Source organism: Halichoerus grypus, chromosome 4, assembly GCF_964656455.1.
Source record: "Halichoerus grypus chromosome 4, mHalGry1.hap1.1, whole genome shotgun sequence".
Taxonomy (NCBI): Eukaryota; Metazoa; Chordata; class Mammalia; order Carnivora; family Phocidae; genus Halichoerus; species Halichoerus grypus.
In genome coordinates this window covers 79,463,155-79,485,053 of record NC_135715.1, presented here as the reverse complement: position 1 = coordinate 79,485,053, position 21,899 = coordinate 79,463,155, and positions in this window count along the sequence as shown.

The following is a 21,899-nucleotide window of genomic DNA, read 5'->3' as shown; positions in this document are numbered from 1 at the left end:
TCTTTAGCTATATTCATTCCCTAGGTCAGACCATCCACATCATGGTACCTCAGAAGCATTACAGCATGTTTTCTAAACCTCAATACTATTTGCATTTTGGACCAAATAATTATTTGTTGTGAGGGAATGTTTAGCAGCATGACTGGCTTCTACCAACTAGATGCCAGTAGCACCTCGCTCCAGGTTGTGACAAAGCAAAACCTGCCAGGCATTATTCTAATTGTGTTACACTTATTAACTCATTAATCTTCATAACAGTCTCTTAAAATAGATATTATTGTTGTCACTTTTATTTATTTATTTATTTATTTAAAGACTTTATTTGTCAGAGAGAGGGCGGAGAGAGAGCACACAAGCAGGGGGAGCAGAGGTAGAGGGAGAAGCAGGCTCCCTACGGGGCAAGGAACCCGACATGGGACTCAATCCCAGGACCCTGGGATCATGACCTGAGCCAAAGGCAGACGCTTAACTGACTGAGCCACCCAGAAGTCCCTACTGTTGTCACTTCTAAACTTTATTTTTTAGGGCAGTTTAGATTCACAGCAAAATTAAGAGTAAGTTACAGAGATTTCCCATATATTCCCTGCTCCTACATATGCACAATCTTCCCCATTATGAACATAACCCACAAGAATGATACATCTGTTACAGTTGATGAACCTATATTGTCACGTCATGATCACACAGAGTCCAATAGGATTCACTCAGTGGTGTATATTCTACGGGTCTGGAAAAATTTATGATGACATGTATCCACCATTATAGTATTATACAGAGTGCTTTCTCTTAAGATTGTATTTATTTGAGAGAGAGACAGAGAGAGCACAAGCAAGGGGAGGGGCAGAGGGAGAGGAAGAGGGACAAAGCAGACTCCCTACTGAGCAGGAAGCAGGAACCTGAGATCATGACCTGAGCAAAGTCAGACACTTAACCGACTGAGCCACCCAGGGGCCCCTATACAGAGTACTTTCACTGCCCTAAAACTCCTCTGTGCTCCACCTGTTCATCCCTCTCCCCATCCAACCTCTGGAGATCACTGATGTTTTTGTCTCCATAGTTTTACCTTTTCTAGAATGTCATATAATTGGAATCATATAGTGTGTAGCCTTTTTAGACTGTCTTCTTTCACTTAGTAATATGCATTTAAGATTCCCCTATGTCTTTTCATGGCTCAGTAGCTCGTTTCTTTGTAATACTGAATAATATTCCATTGTCTGGATGTAGCACAGTCAATTTATCCATTCACTTACTGAAGGACATCTTGGTTGTTTCCAAGTTTGGCAGTTATGAATGAAGCTGCTATAACATGTGTGTGCAAGTTTTTGTATGGATATAAGTTTTCAACTCCTTTGGGTAAATAGCTAGCAGTGAGATAGCTAGGTCTTACGGTAAGAGTATGTTTAGCATTTGAGAAACTGTCAAACTGTCTTCCAAAGTGGCTATACCACTTTGCATTCCCACCAGCAATGAATGACTGTTCCTGTTGCTCCACATCTTTACCAGCATTTGGTGTTGTCAGTGTTCTAGATTCTGACCATTCTGTTACGGGTATAGTGGTATCTCATTTTTGTTTTAGTTTACATTTCACTGATAATATACCATATGGAACATCTTTTCTTATGCTCATTTGCCATTTATATATCTTTTCTGAGGTGTCTGTTAAGGCCATTGGCCCATTTCTTAATCAGATTGCTATTGTTGAGTTTTAAGAGTTGTTTGTATACTTTGGATAACAGTCCTTTATCAGATATGTCTTTGGCAAATATTTTCTTGCAACCTATGAGCTTGTCTTTTTATTCTCATGACAGTGTCTTTTACAGAGCAGAAGTTTTTCATTTTAATGAAGTTCAGCTTATCAGTTCTTTCTTTCATAATTCATATCTATGGTGTTATATCTAAAAAGTCATCACCATGGGATGTCTGGGTGGCTCAGTTGATTGAATGTCTGCCTTCAGCTTGGGTCATGATCCCAGGGTCCTGGGATCCAGTCCCATATCCAGTTCCTTGCTCAGCAGGGAATCTGCTTCTTGCTCTGCCTGCCACTCCCCCTGCTTGTGTTCTCTCTCTGACAAATAAATAAAATCTTTAATAAATAAATAAATAGTCATCACCTGGGACACATTGGTGGCTCAGTAAGTTGAGCGTCTGCCTTTGGCTCAGGTCATGATCCTACGGTCCTGGGTTTGGGCTCCCTGCTCAGTGGGGAACCTGGTTCTCCCTCTCCCTCTGCTGCTCCCCTTGCTTGTGCTTGCTCTCACTCTCTGTCAAATGAATACATAAAATAAAAAGTCATCACCAAACCAAAAGTCATTTAAATTTTTATCAATTTTTCTTCTAGGATTTTTAAAGTTTTGTGTTTTACATTTAGGTCTATGATCCATTTTGAGTTAATTTCTGTGAAGGTTATTAGTTTTGTGTATAGATTCTCTCTCTCTCTTTTTTAATATGTGAATGTCCAGTTGTTCCAGCACCATTTATTGAAAAGACAGTCTTGTTCCATCATATTGCCTTTGTTCTTTGCCAAAGATCAGTTGATCTATATTTATGATGGTCTATTTCTGGACTCTCTATTCTGTTTCATTGATATATTTGTCTATTCTTTCTCTAATACAGTATTGTTTTGATTAGTGTAACTTATAGTAAGTCTTAAAGTTGGGTAGCATTAGTCCTCCAACTTTGTTATTTTCCTTCAATATTGTGTTGGCTACTCTGGGTCTTTTTCCTCTCCATATAAACTTAAGAAGCAGTTTGTCCATATCAAAAATACAATTTGCTGGGATTTTGATTGGGATTGCATTGAATCCATAGATCAAATTGGAAAGAACTGACATCTTGACAATATTGTCTTACTATCCATGAACATGAAATATTTCTCCATATATTTAGTTCTTCTTTGATTTCATTTATCAGAGATTTGTAGTTTTCCTCATATAGATCTTAAAATTTATTGCATTTATATCTAAATATTTCATCTTTTGGGGAGCTAATGTAAATAGTATTGTATTTTTTTTAAAGATTTTATTTATTTATCTGAGAGAGTGAGTATGTGAGAGATAGCACAAACAGGGTGGGGGAGGACAGAGGGAGAGGGACCAGCAGACTCCCCGCTGAGCAGGGAGCCTGACGTGAGGCTCAATCCCGGGACCCTGGGACCACAACCTGAGCCGAAGGCAGACTACCCAACTGACTGAGTCACCCAGGCTCCCGGTATTGTATTTTTTTATTTCAAATTCCACTTGATCATTCTGGTACATAAAAAAATAATTGACTTTTGAAAGGTAACCTTATATCCTACAACCTTGCTATAATGCTTATTAGTTTTTGTCAATTCTTTCAAATTTTCTACATACACAATCATATCATCTGCATACAAAGACAGTTTTATTTCTTCTTTCCCAATCTCCATACCTGTATTTACTTTTCCTATCTTATTGCATTATCTAGGATTTCTAGAACAATGTTGAATGGCAGTGGAGAGAGAGGATGTCCTTGCCTTGTTCCTGATCTTACCAGGAGAGCTTTGAGTTTCTTACCATAAAGTATGATGTTAGCTATAGGTTTCTTGTGGATATTCTTTATCAAGTTGAGGAGGTTACCATCAATTACCAGTTTACTGAGAGTTTTTATGATAAATGAGTGCTGGATTTTGTCAAATAATTTTTTCTGCATCTATTGATAAGACCATGTGATTTTTCTTCTTTGGACTTTTGATGTGATGAAATATATTAATTGATTTTTGTTTTTGTTTTTTTATTTTTTTACATTTTTTTTAAAGATTTTATTCATCTATTTGACAGAGAGAGACACAGCGAGAGAAGGAACACAAGCAGGGGGAGTAGGAGAGGGAGAAGCAGGCTCCCTGCCAAGCAGAGAACCTGATGCGGGGCTCGATCCCAGGACCCTGGGATCATGACCTGAACCGAAGGCAGAGGCTTAATGACTGAGCCACCCAGGTGCCCCTAATTGATTTTTGAATGTTGAACCAGTCTTGCAAACCTGAGATAAACCCACTTGATTGTGGTGTACCATTTGTTTTACCTATTGTTAGATTAAATTTGATAATATTTATTGAGAATGTTTGCATCTATGTTCCTGTAAATTATTGGTTTGTAGTGGTTTTTTTCTTTTTTCCCCTTGCAATGTCTTTGTCTAGTTTGAGAATTAAGGTAATGCAGGCCTCATAGAATGAGTCAGGAAGAATTCCTTCTGCTTCTACACTCTGAAAGGGATGATAAGAGAATTGGTATAACTTATTTCTTAAATATATAGTAGAATTCACCAGTGACCCCAACTGGGACTAGTGCTTTCTGTTTTGGAAGGTTATTAACTATTGATTAAATTTCTTTAAAAGATACAGGCTTATTCAGATTGTCTATTCATGTTTCTGTGATTTTTGGCAGTGTCTTTCCAGAAATTAGTTCATTTCATCTAGACTATCAACTACGTGGGCATAGAGTGGTTCACAGTATATCTTCATTATCCTTTTAATATCCATGGGATCTGTAATGTTGTCCCCTCTTTCATTTCTGATATTAGTAATTTGTATCTTTTCTCTTTTTTCTTAGCTTGGCTAGAGGCTTATTGATTTGTTTGATCTTTTCAATGAACTAATTTTTGGTTTTATTGATTTTCTCTAATATCTGCTTTTCAATTTAATTGATTTCTACTCTAAATCTTATTATTTCTTTTCTTCTGCTAACTTAGGATTTAATTTGCTTTTGTCTTTCTAGTTTTCTTTTTTTTTTTTTTTTAAAGATTTTATTTATTTATTTGAGAGAGAGAGAATGGGAGACAGATAGCAAGAGAGGGAAGAGGGTCAGAGGGAGAAGCAGACCCCCTGCTGAGCAGGGAGCCCGATGTGGGACTCGATCCCGGGATTCCGGGATTATGACCTGAGCCGAAGGCAGTCGCTTAACCAACTGAGCCACCCAGGCGCCCTGTCTTTCTAGTTTTCTAACATGGAAACTTAGATGATTGATACTAGATTTTTTTAATTTATGCATTCAACACTATAAATGTTTCTCTAAGCATTGTTTGTGCTGCATCCCAGAAATTTGGTAAGTTGCATTTTCATTTTCCCTTAGTTCAAAATATTTTTAAATTTCTCTTGAGATTTCTTCTTTCACCCACGTTATTTAGAAGTATACCATTTAATCTCCATGTATTTTAGGAATTCCCAGTTATCTTCTTGTTATTGATTTCTAGGTTAATTCCACTGTGATCTGAGAGGAGACATACAATTTTTATTCTTTTAAATTTGTTAAGGTATATTTTATGACCAACAATGTGATCAATCTTGGTGAATGGTCCATGTGATCTTTTTTTTAGAAAGGGGTAGGGGCAGAGGGAGAGGGAGAAAGAAAATCCCAAACAGGCTCCACCTCAAGCACGGAGCCTGACACATGGCTTGATCTCGCAACCCTGAGGATCATGACCTGAGCTGAAATCAAGAGTCAGACACTCAACTGACTGAGCCACCCAGGCACCCCACAGTCCATGTGATCTTGAGGAGAATGTGTATTCTGCTATTGTTGGACAGAGTAGTCTATTAATGTCAATTATATCCAGTTGAATGATGGTATTGTTAAGTTCAACTATGTTCTTACTGATTTTCTCCCTGCTGGATCCATACATTTCTCATAAAAGTGTTGAAATTTCCAACAGTAATTGTGGATTCATCTATTTCTCCATGGAGTTCTATCCATCATGTATTTTGATGCTCTGTTTTTAGGCATATTGAAAGCCAAGATTGTTATGTCTTCTTGGGGAAATGACCCCTTTATAAATATGGAATTCCAAGAAAAATGGGAGGTGGCCGAGTAGTAAGATCCTGAGCTCACCTCCTCCCATGGAAACAACAGGGCTGTGACTATGAATAGAGAAACTCTCTCTGAGAATGACCTGAAGATTAGCAGAACAGCTCTTCCACAGCTGAAGACATAAAGAAAACCCAGAGCACTGGAGGGGCAAACACACCGTCTAATCAGGAACCAAATTCCTGGCATGGCAACCCATAAGCAGGAGGTATGTCACTGGCACAGAGGTACTCCCTGAGGAGTGAGAGTTCAAGCTTTACATTGGGTAATCCCTGCCCTGCGGATCTGAACCAGGTAGATGAGCTCCCATAATGTCTGGCTATGAAAATGAGTGGGGCTTAACTCCAGGAGAGCCAGAGGGCTAGAGGAAACCAAGACTCTACTCTTAAAGGTCTTGCACACAATCTCACTCCCTCCAAGACCCAACACAGAGGCAGCAGTGTGAAAAGGGCCTGGGCCAAAAGTGAAGACTTATTGACTAATTTTAGGGCATGTGCCAGAGGGACAGGGATCTGTAGAAATTTTCTCTGGGAAGAGAAGGACTGATAGGTGCCATTTTTCTTGCCCTCTTTCAGCCTAGTTGACCTGATGCTGATGGGCACCAGTTCTGACACTCTACATCTAACACGCTAACACTGATCACCCCTCGAAAAGCAGTTTTTGCTCTGCTGCAGCCAGTGGGCAGCCTCAGCAGGGAACACAACCCCTCCAAAGCAATTCCTGCTCTCACAGAAGGAAGGCCACACTGGCCCAACAGCACACCCACACCAGTCATGGCCAGGCCTCATGGTCAGTCCTGCCCACCACTGCACCTGCAGCAGTCATGGCCCAATCACAATAGTAGGGCACATGGAACTCATACAGAGGACATCACTGGAGTGCCTGGTTCTGGTAACCAGGGGGAAATTGTACCTTCTTCGTAAGGCCACTACTTTCAAGACCAGGAGACATAGTTGACCTACTTAATACATAGAGAAAAACACAAAGAGTCAGACAAAAAGAGGAGACAGAGAAATATGTTCCAAACAAAAGAACAAGACAAAACCTCAGAAAAGGAACTAAACAAAACAGGTAAGCAATCTATCTGATAAAGAGTTCAAAGTAATGGTCATAAAGATGTTCACTGAACTTGGGAGAAGAGTGGATGAACTCAGAACTTTAGCAAAGAGATAGAAAATAATAAAAAGAACTAATCAGAGCTGAAGAATACAATAAATGAAATGAAAAATACACTAGAGGAGCCAATTGTAGATTAGCGGATGCAGAAGAATAGATCAGTGATCTAAAAGACAGGATAGTGGAAATCATTCAAACTGAACAGCAAAAAGAAAAGGGAATTTTAACAGGGTAGGTAAGGGACCTCTATGACAACATCAAGGGTACTAAAGTTAGGAGTGCCTGGGGGGCTCAATCAGTTAAATGTCTATCTTTGGCTCAGGTCACGATCCCAGGATCCTGGGATGGAGCCCCCTGTCGGGCTCCCTGCTCATTGGGGGGTCAGCAACTCCCTCTCCCTCTGCTTCTCCCCTCAATCGTGTGCTCTCTCTCTTTCAAATTTTATAAAAAAGGGTACTAACATTTGCATTACGGGGGTCCCAGAAAGAGAAGAAAAAGAAAGGGGCAGAAAACTTAAAGAAATAATAGCTGAAAAATTCCTTAACCTGAAGAAGGAAACAGACATCCAGGTCCAGGAGCTACTGAAAGCCCCAAATAAAATAAACCCCAAAAGATCCATGCCAAAACACATAATAAGTAAAATCACAAAAATAAAGATGAGAGAATCTTCAGAGCAACAAGAGAAAAGCAACTAGTTACATACAATGGAACATCCATGAGGCTGCCAACTGATTTTTCAGCAGAAACTTTGCAGGCCAAAAGGGAATGACATGATATATTCAAAATGCTAAAAGGGAAAAAAACCTACAATCAAGAATATTTTACCCAAGTGTGCCTGAGTGGCTCAGTCAGTTGAGCAGCTGCCTTCGGCTCAGGTCATGATCATAGGGTCCTGGGATCAAGCCCCATATCAGGCTTCCCTGCTCAGCAGGGAGTCCACTCCTCCCTCTCCCTTTGACCCTACCCCTTGCTTATGCTCTCACTCTCACTCTCTCTCAAATGAGTAAAGAAAAAATCTTAAAAAAAAAAAAAAAGAATATTTTACCCAGCAAGATCATTACTCAGAATTGAAGAGAGAAAGAATTTCCCAGACAAACAAAATTTGAAGGAGTTCATGACCACTAAACTGGCCATACAAGAAATGTTAAAGGGATTGTTTTAAGTGGAAAAGAAAAGGCCATATATAGAGGTAAGAAAATTATGAAAGAAAGATTTTCATTGGTAGAAGCAAACATATAATAAATACAGTAGAGTAATCTTTTATAAAGCTAGTATGAAGGCTAAGAGACAAAAGTAGTAAAATCAACTATATATACAATAATTAGTTAAGGGATGCATAAAAAATTAAAAGCTGTGAAATGTGATGTCAAATACATAAAACATGTCAGCAGGGAGTAAAATTGGGCTTTTAGAATGTGTTTGCCCTTAAGTGACCATTAACCTAAAACAGATTGCTATAAACATAGGGTGATATTTAGGAACATCATGGTAACTACAAATCCAAAACCTATAATAGATACACAAAAACAAAGAATCCAAGCATAACCATAAAGCAAGTCATCAGATCGCTAGGAAAGAGAGCAAGAGAAGAATAAAGAACTACAAAAACAACCAGCAAAGAAAATGGCAATAAGTATAACCTATCAAAAATTACTTTCAATGTAAATGTACTAAATCCTCCAATGAAAAGACAAAGGGTGACTACATGAATTAAACAAAACCAAACCAAAACAGGACCCATCTATACGCTGCCTAAAAGAAACTTGCTTCAGACCTTAAAACACATAGAGGCTGAAAATAAAGAGATTGAAAAAGACATTTCATGCAAATGGAAATGAAAAAAATAAAGCTGGGGTAGCAATACTTATATTAGATAAAACAGACTATTTTTTAAAAGATTTTATCTTTTACTTATTTATTTTTTAAAAATTTGATTTATTTATTTGAGACGGAGAGAGAGAGAGAGCAAGAGGGTGGGGTAGGATGGGCAGAGGAAGAGGGAGAAGCAGGCTCTCTGTCGAGCGGGGAGCCCGACGTGGTTGGGGCTCGATCCCAGGACTAGGGCTCAATCCCAGGACACTGGGATCATGAGCCAAGCCAAAGGCAGACAGACACTCAACCGACTGACCACCCAGGTGCCCCAAAATTTTATTTTTTAAGTAAGCTCTACACCCAATGTGGGGCTTAAACTCACAACCCCAAGATCAAGAGTTGCATGCTCCCCCAACTGAGCCAACCAGGAGCCCCCAAACAAAATAGACTTTACAACAAAGACTACAGTAAGAGGAGAGAGGAGTTAAGATGGTGGAGTAGTAGGAGGACCTTATGTTTGCCTTGTTCCCTGAACACAGCTACATAATTATCAAATCATTCTGAACACCCAGGAATCGATCGGAGGACTGAGAGAACAAATTGCACAACTAGAGAGAGAAAAGAGGCCACATTGTGGAAAGTAGGAGGTGTGGAGATGTGATTTGGGGGAGAAAAGAATCATGGGTGCTGCAGAGGGTAGGGAGCCCTGATCAAGGAGAGAGGAGAGAAAGAGATAAAGCAGCACACATGGGATTGCACAAGAAAAACACTTCCCCAAAACCACTGACTGGGAAATGAGAGGGGCTGATTATCACAAGTTTTTACTAGCAGCAGAGCTGAAATTCTGAAGTTTTAGAAGTCCACACCTTTGCTGGGGTCATGCCTGGTGGGCGTAGCCCAGGGAGCCAACAGCATGCTCTGAGGATCCCCTGGGTCATGCTGGCAGAGACACTTCCTCTTCTTGGAGTGCATTTGGGAGAGGTGGCCCTGCCTCTCAGGGGACAAAAGAGCCAGCAGTCACCATTGTGTTGTGCCATTCATTAGCATATGAGCAGAGACAGAAACTGAGGGCAGCTAACCTGGATGCCAGCTTTTTGCTGTGCTTTATCATAAACCCCAAGCCCCTGCACATTTGTGCAACTGTCCTTCTGGAACAAACCGGCACCAGCCACAGCCAGGTAAGACCCTATCCCAGAGGATCAGAGCAGTTCTGCACCACCCCGGGTCTCTAAAATTTGGAGTTTTAAAACGCAGCTGCATGCCTGAGATAAAACACAGGAGCACTACACCACTGGCAGGCAGATGGCTCAGACACAGACAGGGTGAAGGAAGGGATCTGATGGAAGCCTGGGACACAAGAGGGGAGATTGTTTACTCTTCTGTGAGGGCTTCCTGAACAGTGATGGGCGGGAACACCCTCTCTGTGGAAGAGAGCAGACTGTCGCCATTTTTACCCTCACCCATTAGCACCCCTGGATTTCACTGAGCAGCACAGTGCCCCACAGTGGAGGCTTGAGCCACTTACACCAAGTCCCAACCCTCCTCACTCTGCAGGTGTCTTTGTTACTAGGGCAAGTGTGACTGAGAGCCAGAAGAGCAGTGGGCTCCTTCCCCAGAAAACCAGCACAAACCCTCCACTCCCACCAGTTTTAGAGTGCGGCAAAGCTTCTTCAGCTCTAGTGGAAATAGGACCAGGCACAGGGTTCCTAAACACAAAAGACAGAGTCCTAGACAAAATGCCAAGATGAAGGAATTCATCCCAAAAGAAAGAACAAGAGGAGGTCAGGGCCAGGGAGCTAATCAAAATAGATATATGTAATATGCCTGAACCAGAATTTAAAACAATAATCCTAAGGATACTAGCTGGGCTTGAGAAAAACATAGAAGAAACCAGAGAGACTCTTACCACAGAGATAAAAGTCTTAAAAACTAGTCAAGCTGAAATAAAAAATGCTTTTACCGAGATGCAAAACCAACTGGATATAATGACTACAAGGATGGAAGAAAGCAGAGGAATAAATCAGTGATTTAGAAGATAAAATTATGGAAAATAATGAAGCTGAAAAGAAAGGGGGAAGAAAAATATTGGATCATGAATGTAGACTTAGGGAACTCAGCAACTTCATAAAGAATAACATTCGTATCATAGGGCATGTGGGTGGCTCAGTTGGTTAAGTGTCTACCTTCAGCTCAGGTCATGATCTCAGGGTCTTGGGATCAAGTCCTGCATCTGGCTCCTTGCTCAGCAGGGAGTCTGCTTCTTCTCCCTCTGCCCCTACCCCTGCTCATGCTCTCTCTCTCAAATAAATAAAATCTTAAAAAAAAAAAAAAAAAAGAACATTCGTATATAGGAGTCCTAGAAGAAGAGAGGGGGAAATGGGCAGAAGGTTTATCTGAGCAAGTTATAGCTGAAAATTTCCCTAATTTGGCAAAAGAAACAGACATCCAAATCCAGGAGGCACAGAGAACTCCTATCAAAATCAACAAAAGCCAGCCAACACCAAGACATATTGTAGTAAAAGGTGCAAAATTCACAGATAAGGAAAGAATCCTGAAAGCAAGGGAAAAGAAATCCCTAACCTACAAGTGAAAACAAATCAGGTTAGCAGCAGATCTCTCCACAGAAACCTGGCAGGCCAGAAGAAAGTGGCAGGATATATTCAACATGCTGAATGGGAAACTACACAGCCAAGAATACTTTATCCAGCAAGGCTGTTATTCAGAATAGAAGGAGAGATAAAGAGTTTCCCAGACAAAAACTACAGGAGTTTGTGACCACTAAACCAGCCCTGCAAGAAATATTAAAGGGGACTCTTTGAGTGGGAAAGAAAGACCAAAAGCAACAAAGACTAGTTAGGAACAGAGAACACCCCCAGAAACAACGACTTTACAAGTAATAAAATGGCACTAAATTCATATCTATCAATAATTGCTCTGAATGTAAATAGACTAAGTGCTCCAATCAAAACACATAGGGTATCAAAACGGATAAAAAACCAAGACCCATCTATATCCTGCCTACAAAAGATTCATTTTTAGACCTAAAGACACCTGCAGAGTGAAAGTGATTTTTCCAACGGAGACATCCAGATGGCCAACAGACACATGAAAAGAGGCTCAACATCACTTAACATCAGGGAAATACAAATCAAAACCACGATGAGATACCACCTCACATCTGTCAGAATGGCTAAAATTAACAACACAGGAAGCAATAGATGTTGGCAAGGATGTGGGGAAAGGGGAACCCTCTTGCACTGTTGGTGGGAATGCAAACTGATGCAGCCACCCTGGAAAACAGTATGGAGGATCCTCAAAAGTTAAAAGTAGAGCTACCTTACAACCCAGCAATTGCACTATGAGGTATTTACCCAAAGAATACAAAAATACTGATTTAAAGGAGCACGTGCCCCCCCAATGTTTATATGTTTATAGCAGCATTATCAATAATAGCTAAATTATGGAAAGAGCCCAAATGTCCATTGACTGATGAATGGATAAAGAAGATGTGGTGTGTATATTTGTGTGTGTGTGTGTGTGTGTGTGTATAATATTACTCAGCCACCAAGAAGAATGAAATCTTGCCATTTGGAATTATGTGGATGGAGCTAGAGTGTATTATGCTAAGCAAAATAAGATAGTTAGAGAAAGACAAACACCATACAGTTTCACTCACATGTGGAATTTAAGAAACAAAACAGATGAACATAGGGGAAGGGGGAAAAAAAAGAGAGGGAAGCACACTGTAAGATACTCTTAACTGTAGAGAACAAACTGAGGGTTGATGGAGGGGAGGTGGGCAGGGGACGGGCCAAATGGGTGATGGGTATTAAGGAGAGCATTTGTGTTGAGCACTGGGTGTTATATGTAAGTGATGAATCACTAAATTCTACTCCTGAAACCAATATTACACTATATGCTAACTAACTAGAATTTAAATAAAAATTTGAAAAAGAAAAAAAAACAACAACAAAAAACCAAAGACTATGACAAGAGACAAAGAAGGGCACTGTATAATGATAAAGGAATCGATACAGTAAGAGAATACAACAATTGTAACTTTCTATAAACCCAACAAAAAAGCACCTAAATATATAAAACAAATATCAACAGACATAAAAGTAGAAATCAACAGTAATATAATAACAGTAGGGGACTTTATCATGCCACCTACATCAATGGATCAGCCAGACAGAAAATCAATATGGAAACAGTGTCTTTGAATATCAGGTCATATGGACTTAGATATATACAGAACATTCCATCCTAAATCAGCAATATACACATTCTTTGGACGTGCACAAGGAACATTCTCCAGGATAGACCATATATTGGCCACAAAACTAGTCTCAATAAATTTAAGAAGATTGAAATCATATCAAGCATCTTTTCTAACCAAAATGATATGAAACTAGAAAAAAATTGGAAAAAAACCACAAACATTTGGAGGCTAAACAACATGCTACTAAACAACCAATGGAGTAACAAAGAAATCAAAAACAAGTAAAAAATACATGGAAGCAAAGGAAAATGGAAACACATTTCAAAATCTTTGGGAAGCAGGAAAACAAAAAATCTTTGGGATGCAGCAGAAGTAGTTTAAGAGGAAAGTTTATTGTAATATAGGTCTACCTCGAGTACAAGAGAAACTCAAATAAATAATGTATCCTTACACCTGAAGGAACTAGAAAAAGAAGAACAAACAAAGCCCAAAGTAGGAGGAAGGATATTTTGAAGATCACAGTGGAAATAAATCATATAAAGACTAAAAGTAAAAAATAGAAAAGATCAAAGAAACTAAGAACTGGTTCTTTGAAAAGCTAAACAAAATTGATAAACCATTAGCCAAATTCATCAAGAGAAAAAGATAAAGGGTCCAAATAAATATAACTGGACATGAGAGAGGAGGAGTTACAACCAACACCACAGAAATACAAAGGATTATAGGAGACAACTACAAAAAATTATATGCCAACAAATTGGACAATCTAGAAAAAATAGACAAACATACAATCTTCTAAGACAGAATCAGGAAGAAATACAAAATCTGAACAGACTGATTACTAGTAATGTAATTGAATCTGTAATCAAAAAACTCCCAACAAACAAAAGCCCAGGGCCTAATGGCTTCATAGGCGAATTCTATAAAACATTTAAAGAAGAGTTGATACCTATCCTTCTCAAACTATTCCAAAAAAATTGAAGAGGAAGGAATGCCTCCAAATTCATTCTACAAGACAAGCATTACTCTGATACCAAAACCAGACAAAGACACTACAAAAAAGAAAATTACAGGCCAATATCTCTGATGAACACAAATGTAAAAATCCTCAACAATACATGCTAAAATATTAGTAAACCAAATTCAGCAATACATGAAAAGGATCATTCCCCATGATCAAGTGGAATTTATTCCAGGGATGCAAGGATGGGTCAATATTGGAAAATCAATCAATGTTATTCACTACATAAACAAAATGAAGTATAAAAAATCATATGATCATCTTAGTAGGTGCAAAAAAAAAAAAAGCATTCAACACCCATTCATGATAAAATTTATCAACAAAGCGAATATAGAGGGAACATACCTCAACATAATAGAGGCCATATATGAGGGGCACCTGGGTGGCTCAATCACTTAAGCATCTGCCTTTGGCTTTGGTCATGATCTCAGAGCCCTGGGATTGAGCCCCGCATCAGTCTCCTCACTCAGCAGGGTGTCTGCTTGTCCTTCTGTTCCTCCCCCCATTCATGTTCTCTATCTCTCAAATAAGTAAATAAAATCTTTTAAAAAATTGAGGCCATATATGATAAACCCAAGCTGACATCATACTCAACAGAGAAAAGGTGGAAGTATTTCCTCTAAGATCAGGAATAAGAGAAGGATGCCCACTCTCATCACTCTCTCTTTTTTTTTTTTTTTAAGATTTTATTTATCATTTGACAGAGAGAGAGAGAGCACAAGCAGGGGAGGCAGCAGGCAGAGGGAGAAGCAGGCTCCCTGCTGAGCAGGGAGCCCAATGTGGGGCTCAATCCCAGGACCCTGGGATCATGACCTGAGCCAAAGGCAGACGTTTAACTGACTGAGTCACCCAGGCGCTCCTCACTCCTATCACTTTTATTGAAGATAGCACTGAAAGACCTAGACAAAGCATCACAGAAGAAAAAGAAATAAAAGATATCCACATTGGTAAGGAAGAAGTAAAACTGTCACTATCTGAAGATGACATACTATATACAGAAAATCCTAAATATTTAGGGGCACCTGGGTGGCTCAGTCAGTCAAGCAACTGACTGGATTTCAGCTCAGGTCATGATTTCAGCGTCGTAAGATCAAGCGCCACCTTAGACTTTGCACTGGGCATGGAGCCTGCTTAAGATTCTCTCTCTCTCTCAAAAAAAGGAAGGAAGGAAGGAAGGAAGGAAGGAAGGAAGGAAGGAAGGAAGAAAAGAAAGAAAGAAAGAAAGAAAGAAAGAAAGAAAGAAAGAAAGAAAGAAAGAAAGAAAGAAGAAAGAACCTAAATATTTTTTTAAATACAAAAACTAATAAATGAGTTCAGTAAATTTGCAGGATACAAAATTAATTATATAGAATCTGTTGTGTTTCTATACATTAATAATGAACTAGCAAAAAGAAAAATTAAGGAAACAATCCCACTTAAAATTGCTCAAAAAGAGTAAAATACCTAGGAATAAATTTAACCAGATGGGTGAAAGACCTATACTTTGAAAACTGTAAGACATTAATGAAAAAAATGGAAGATGACACAAATAAATGGAGAGGTATACCATGCTCATAGACTGGAAGAATTAAAATTGTTAATATGTCCATACTACCCAAAGCAATCTACAGATTCTATGCAATCCCTATCAAAATACCAATGGTATTATTCACAAAACTAGAATAAATAATCCTAAAAGTTGTAGGAACCAAAAAAGACTCCAAATAGCCAAAGCAATCTTTCGAAAGAAGAAAAAAGCTGGACATATCACACTCACGGATTTCAAACTATACTACAAAGCTATAGTAATCAAAACAAAATAGACACATAGATCAATAGAACAAAATGGAGAGCCCAGAAACAAATCCACACTTAATGTGGTCAGTCAACCTACAACAAAGGAGGCAAGACTATACAATAGGAAACAGTCTCTTTAATAAGTGGTGTTGGAAAAACTGGACAGCTGCATGCAAAAGCATGAAATGTGGGCCCACTTTCTTACACCATACTCAAAAATAAACTCAAAATGGATTAGGGACCTAATGTAAGTCTTGAAACCATAAATATTCCATGAGAAAAAATAGGCAGTAATCTCTATGATATTTGTTGTATCTGTCTCCTCAGGCAAGAGAAACAAAAGCAAATACAAATAATTGGGACTACATCTAACTAAAAAGCTTTTGAACAGTGAAGGAAACCATAACAAAACAAAAAAGCAACTTATTGAATGGGAAGATACTTGCAAGTGATGTATCAGGTAAGGAGTTAATATTCAAAATACATAAAGAATTCATGCAACTCGACATCAAAAAACCAAACAATCCAATTTAAAAATGGGCAGAAGACCTGAATAGACATTTTTCCAAAGAAGACATGCAAATGGCCAACAGACACATGAAAAGATGTTTAACAAAACTAATCACCAGGGAAAATGCAAATCAAAACCACAATGAGATACTCTCACACCTGTCAGAATGTCTAGTATCAAAAAGACAAGAAATATCAAGTATTGGTAAAAACATGAAGAAAAGGAAATCATGATGGTGGGAATGTGAAATAGTGCAGCCACTATGGAAAACAATATGGAGTTTCCTCAAAAAATTAAAAATAGAAATGATCCAGCAATTCCTTTTCTGGGTATTTCCTCAAGAAAAGTGAAAACACTAATTCAAAAAGATCTATGCAGCAGCCATAAAAAAAAAAAAAAAAGAAAGAAAGAAATCTTGCCATTTGCAAAAACGTGGATAGAACTAGAGGGTATTATGCTAAGTGAAATAAGTCAACCAGAGAAAGACAATTATCATATGATCTCACTGATATGTGGAATTTAAGAAACAAGGCAGAGGATCATAGGAGAAGAGAGAAAAAAATGAAACAAGACAAAACCAGAGAGAGAGACAAACCATTAGAGACTCTTAGGAGAAAAACTGAGGGTTGCTGGAGGGGAAGGGGGTGGGGGGATGGGGTGGTGGGTGATGGACATTAGGGAGGGTATGTGTTACGGTGAGCACTGTGTGTTGTGTAAGACTGATGAATCACAGACCTATACCCTTGAAACAAATAATACATTATATGCTAATTAATTGAATTTAAATTAAAAAAAGATATATGCACCCCTATGTTTATTGCAGCATTATTTAAAATAACCAAGATATGGAAAAAAAAAACAATAACCAAGATATGGAAGCAACCCAAATGTCCACTGATCGATGAATAAAGATGTGGTGTATACACATATTACATATTATTGTATATATTATTATATACACACATACACAAAATCAATTGGTACGTGACATATATATATACATATGCTATAGGTGATATGTGATATGGAATAGTACTCAGACATAAAAAATAATGAAATCTTGCTCTTTGTGACATGGATGTTCCTAGAGGATATTATGCTAAGTGAAATAAGTCAGGCAGAGAAAGACAGATACTATATAATTTCACTTATATGTGGAATCTAAAAAACAATGAACAAAAAAAGAGAAACAGACTCATAAATACAGAGAACAAATTGGTAGTTGCCAGAAGGATTGAGAGTTTGGAGATGGGCCAAATTAAGAGTTACAAACTATAACTTATAAAATAAATAAATTTATATAATATATAAATTATAAAATAAATAAATCATGGGGATATAAAGTATAGCATAGGGAATATAATCAATAATATTGTAATAACTTTGTATGGTATCAGAAGGTAACTACAATTGACCCTTGAACGTTGTGGGGGTTGGAGGCACTGACTCCCGTGCAGTCAAATATCTGTGTATAAATTTTGACTTCCTCAAAATATAACTACTGATAACCTACTGTTGACTAGAAGCTTTATTGATTACATAAACAACTGTTATATGTATTATATACTATATTCTTACAGTATGGTAAGCTAAAGAAAAAAAATGTTATCAAGAAAATCATAAGGAAGAGAAAATACACTTATAGGGCTCTGCTGTATTTATAATAAAAAAATCTTGTATAAGTGGACCCACACAGTTCAAATGTGTGTTGTTCAAAGATCAACTATATACTTGTTATGGGGAGCATTTTGTAATGTATATAAATGTGGAATCACTATGTTGTACACCTGAAACTAATATAATACTGTATTTCAACTATACTTCAATTTTTAAAAATTAAATTAAAAAGAAAATAAAGAAAACCACCACAAAAATTATGGAATGCCTTTGTTTGTCCCTGATAATGTTCCTTGCTTTGAGGTCTGTTCTGCCTGAAATTAATATAGCTAATTCTTCTTTATTTTGATTTGCATTAGCATTGTCTATCTTTCTCCATCCATTTACTTTTTTCTTTTTTTAAGATTTTATTTATTTGAGAGAGAGCAAGAGCACGCACAAGCAGAGGGAGCAGCAGGCAGAGGGAGAAGCAGGCTCTTGCTGAGTGAGGAGCCCAAGTGGGAGCTCGATCCCAGGACCCTGGGATCACAACCTGAGCCAAAGGCAGACACTTAACCCACTGAGCCACCCAGGCATCACTCTATCCACTTACTTTTAATTTGTATATAATCTGAATAAGCAGGGGGAGCAGTAGAGGGAGAGGAAGAAGGAGGCAGAGGGAGAGGGAGAAGCAGGCTCCCTGCTGAGCAGGGAACCCAATGCAGGGCTTGATCCCAAGACCTTGAGATCATGACCTGAGCCGAAAGCAGCCACTTAAATGACTGGGCCACCTGGGTGCCCCAATTTTCCTTCTCTTTAAAGAACATCCTTTGACATTTCTTTTTTTAAAAATATTTATTTATTTATTTTAGCAGCGGACAGGCAGAGGAAGTGGAGAGAATCTCAAGCAGACTCTCTGCTGAGCACAGAGCCCCATGTGGGGGCTCAATCTCACGACCCTGAGATCATGACCTGAGCTGAAATCAAGAGGCAGATGTTTAATGGACTGAGCCACCCAGGTGCCCCAAAGCACCACTCTTTTAACATTTCTTACATGGGGGAAAACCATACATTTCTTACATGGATGCGCTGCTTGCAACAAAGTCACTCAACTTTTGTCTGAGAAAGCCAATTTCTCCTTCATTTTGGAAGGATATTTTTGCAGGGTACAGAATTCTAGATTGGTGGGGTTTTCCTCTCCACACTGTAAATATTTCACTCATTCTCTTCTTGCTTGCATGGTTTCTGAGAAGTCAAACATAATTGTTATTTTTGTTCCTCTATAGGTAATCTGCTTGTTTTCTCTGACTTCTTTCAGGATTTTTTATTTACTTTGATTTTCTGTAGTTTCTTTTTTTTTTTTTTTTTAAGATTTTATTTATTTGACAGAGAGAAAGAGACAGCTAGAGAGGGAACACAAGCAGGCGGAGTGGGAGAGGGAGAAGCAGGCTTCCCACGGAGCAGGGAGCCCGATGCGGGGCTCGATCCCAGGACCCTGGGATCATGACCTGAGCCGAAGGCAGACGCTTAACGACCGAGCCACCCAGGCGCCCCTTCTGTAGTTTCAAAATGATACGCCTAGGTGAATTTTTTTTTAATTTATCTTGCTTGATGTTCTCTGAGTTTTGTGGATTTGTGGTTTGGTATTTGACATTACTTTGAGAAAACTCTCAGTCATTAATGTTTCAAGTTTTTCAGCTGTTTCTTTCTCTTTCTTTTTCCTCTGGTCTTCCCACTACTCATTTTAACACCTTTCATAGCTGTCCCAGGATTCGTGGATTTTCTGCTCTGTGTTGTTGGGTTTTCCCCCCCTTATTCCTTGTTTTCTTTGCTTTCAGTTTTGGAGTGTTTTTGTTTGTTTGTTTGTTTGTTTTGAGATATCCTCTAGTTCAGGGACTTTTTTCTTTTTTTCTTTTCTTTTTTAACATACTGTGTTATATTAGTTTCAGGTGTACAATACAGTAAATCAATACTTCCATACATAACCCAGTGCTCATCACAACAAGTGCACTCCTTAATCCCCATCACTTATTTAACCCATCCTCCCAACCCCCTTCCTCTCTGGTAACCATCAGTTTGTTCTCTATAATTAAGTGTTTCTTGATTGGTCTCTCTTTCTCTCATTTTTTTCCCTTTGCTTATTTGTTTTGTTTCTTAACAAATATATATACACAAACAATCCACCATGAGCAAGAATCAGTAGTAAAAAAAATAGGACTTCAGGCACTGGAATGATTATAGCACATAAAATAATTTTATTTAAAGTGTTCACAGAAATAAAAGAGGGAACTAACAATAAAACAAAAAGAAAAGATCATAAAAAATGAGAAGGTACACTATCAAGAAAGTGAAAAGACAGCCCACAGAATGGGAGAAGGTATTTGCAAATCATACATCTGGTAAGGGATTAATATCCTGAATATATAAAGAACTCCTACAACTCAACAGCATCCATTAAATAAATAGATACATAAATAAATGTAAAAAATGAGCACAGACTTGAATAGTAAGCCCTATGTAAGTCCCAAAGAAGATACACAAATGGCCAAAAACCAAATGAAAAGAAGTTCAAGGTGACAGGTCATTAGGGAAACACAAAATGAAACCACAATAAGATACCACATCCACTTCGATAACAAGAACCAGGGATTTTTGGAGAAATGTCTGATTCTAGGGCTGGAGCAGGAAAAGTACAAGAGCCTGAAACATCTTAAAATGCCAGAAAATAAGAAAATGCAAAAACGGATGGAGATAGGTCAAGAGGCATAGGATTGAACTTAAAGAGACTCCCAATGGCCAAATCTGGGAAAATTTAGGCAACAAAATAAATGACATTATGGATTATGGATTATAATCAATAGAATTAAATAAGAATCTGTGAATCCATGCAGATATAAATAAAATAATTGCAGCCCTGAGGACCCAGAAAAAGCCTCCCAGAGGAGAAAAAGCGTCCCAGAGAACCATTTGTCTGGCTTTGCTTTGCGCAGCGGCTTTGGGCAACACAAAGGAGCTGGCCCGCCCCCTTCCCTGGCCCTTAACAGCCCCCTCTATCCTGCGCCTCCGCCGTGCCTCAGGTGGAAATCCACAGCTCGAGAACAATTTCCGCAGTCCACACCACACCCGGAGGCTGTGACCAAGTTGCTCGGGATCCCCGGGCCTTCTCTACGACCCTTAGGGAATGGTGTCCTCCTCTGGTCCAGAGTCAGCAGACAACGCTGTCCCACTCCTGGCCCGGGCAAATGGCCCTAGGGAGGCGGTGGCTCTGAACCTGGAGGAGGTGCGGATGGGCCGGCGGGAAAGATCAAGCGACATAACCGGCACCACCCAGCTGCAATTCACCTTAACCGGGCTCCACAAATCAAATTTATAGCCATAACCTAAGAAGGACCAAGCCAAAGCTGTGGCCTCCGGGGATCGGCAGCCCCGTGCGGAGGCTGGAGGCACTGTAGGACCAGGGTTTCCAGTGCTAGGGTGTGCCTTGGTGTTCTCCAGCATTTGCCCACCCATAACGCCCGCACTGCTCCAGGACTCCTTCTGGAGGCCTGAAGTCTCGGACCCTCCCCCGTAGAAGTCTCTACATGCCCACAATATTAATGGCGTTCCCTTACATAGGGATCCCTGAGGGCCTGACCAGGCCAATGCACTTGAAAATTCCAAAGCACTCTCCGTACAGGGAGTACAAATCTAGATACCAGTGAAGCCGTTGACTTACGGGATAAACAAAACTTCACCCATAAAAGGAAAATGATTCAGGACCTACCAGTTTTAAGCTTTCAAGAGAGCTTTTTATTTATTTTATTTTTAAGATTTTATTTATTTGACAAAGAGAGAGCACAAGTAGGCAGAGCATCAGGCAGAGGGAGGAGAAGCAGGCTCCCCGCTGAGCAGAGAGCCTGATGCGGGGCTCCATCCCAGGACGCTGGGATCATGACCTGAGCAGAAGGCAGATGCTTAACCGACTGAGCCCCTCAATGGAGCTGTTTAGAGGAAGAACGCAAAGAGATCACATCGGATTATTCAGTTCAA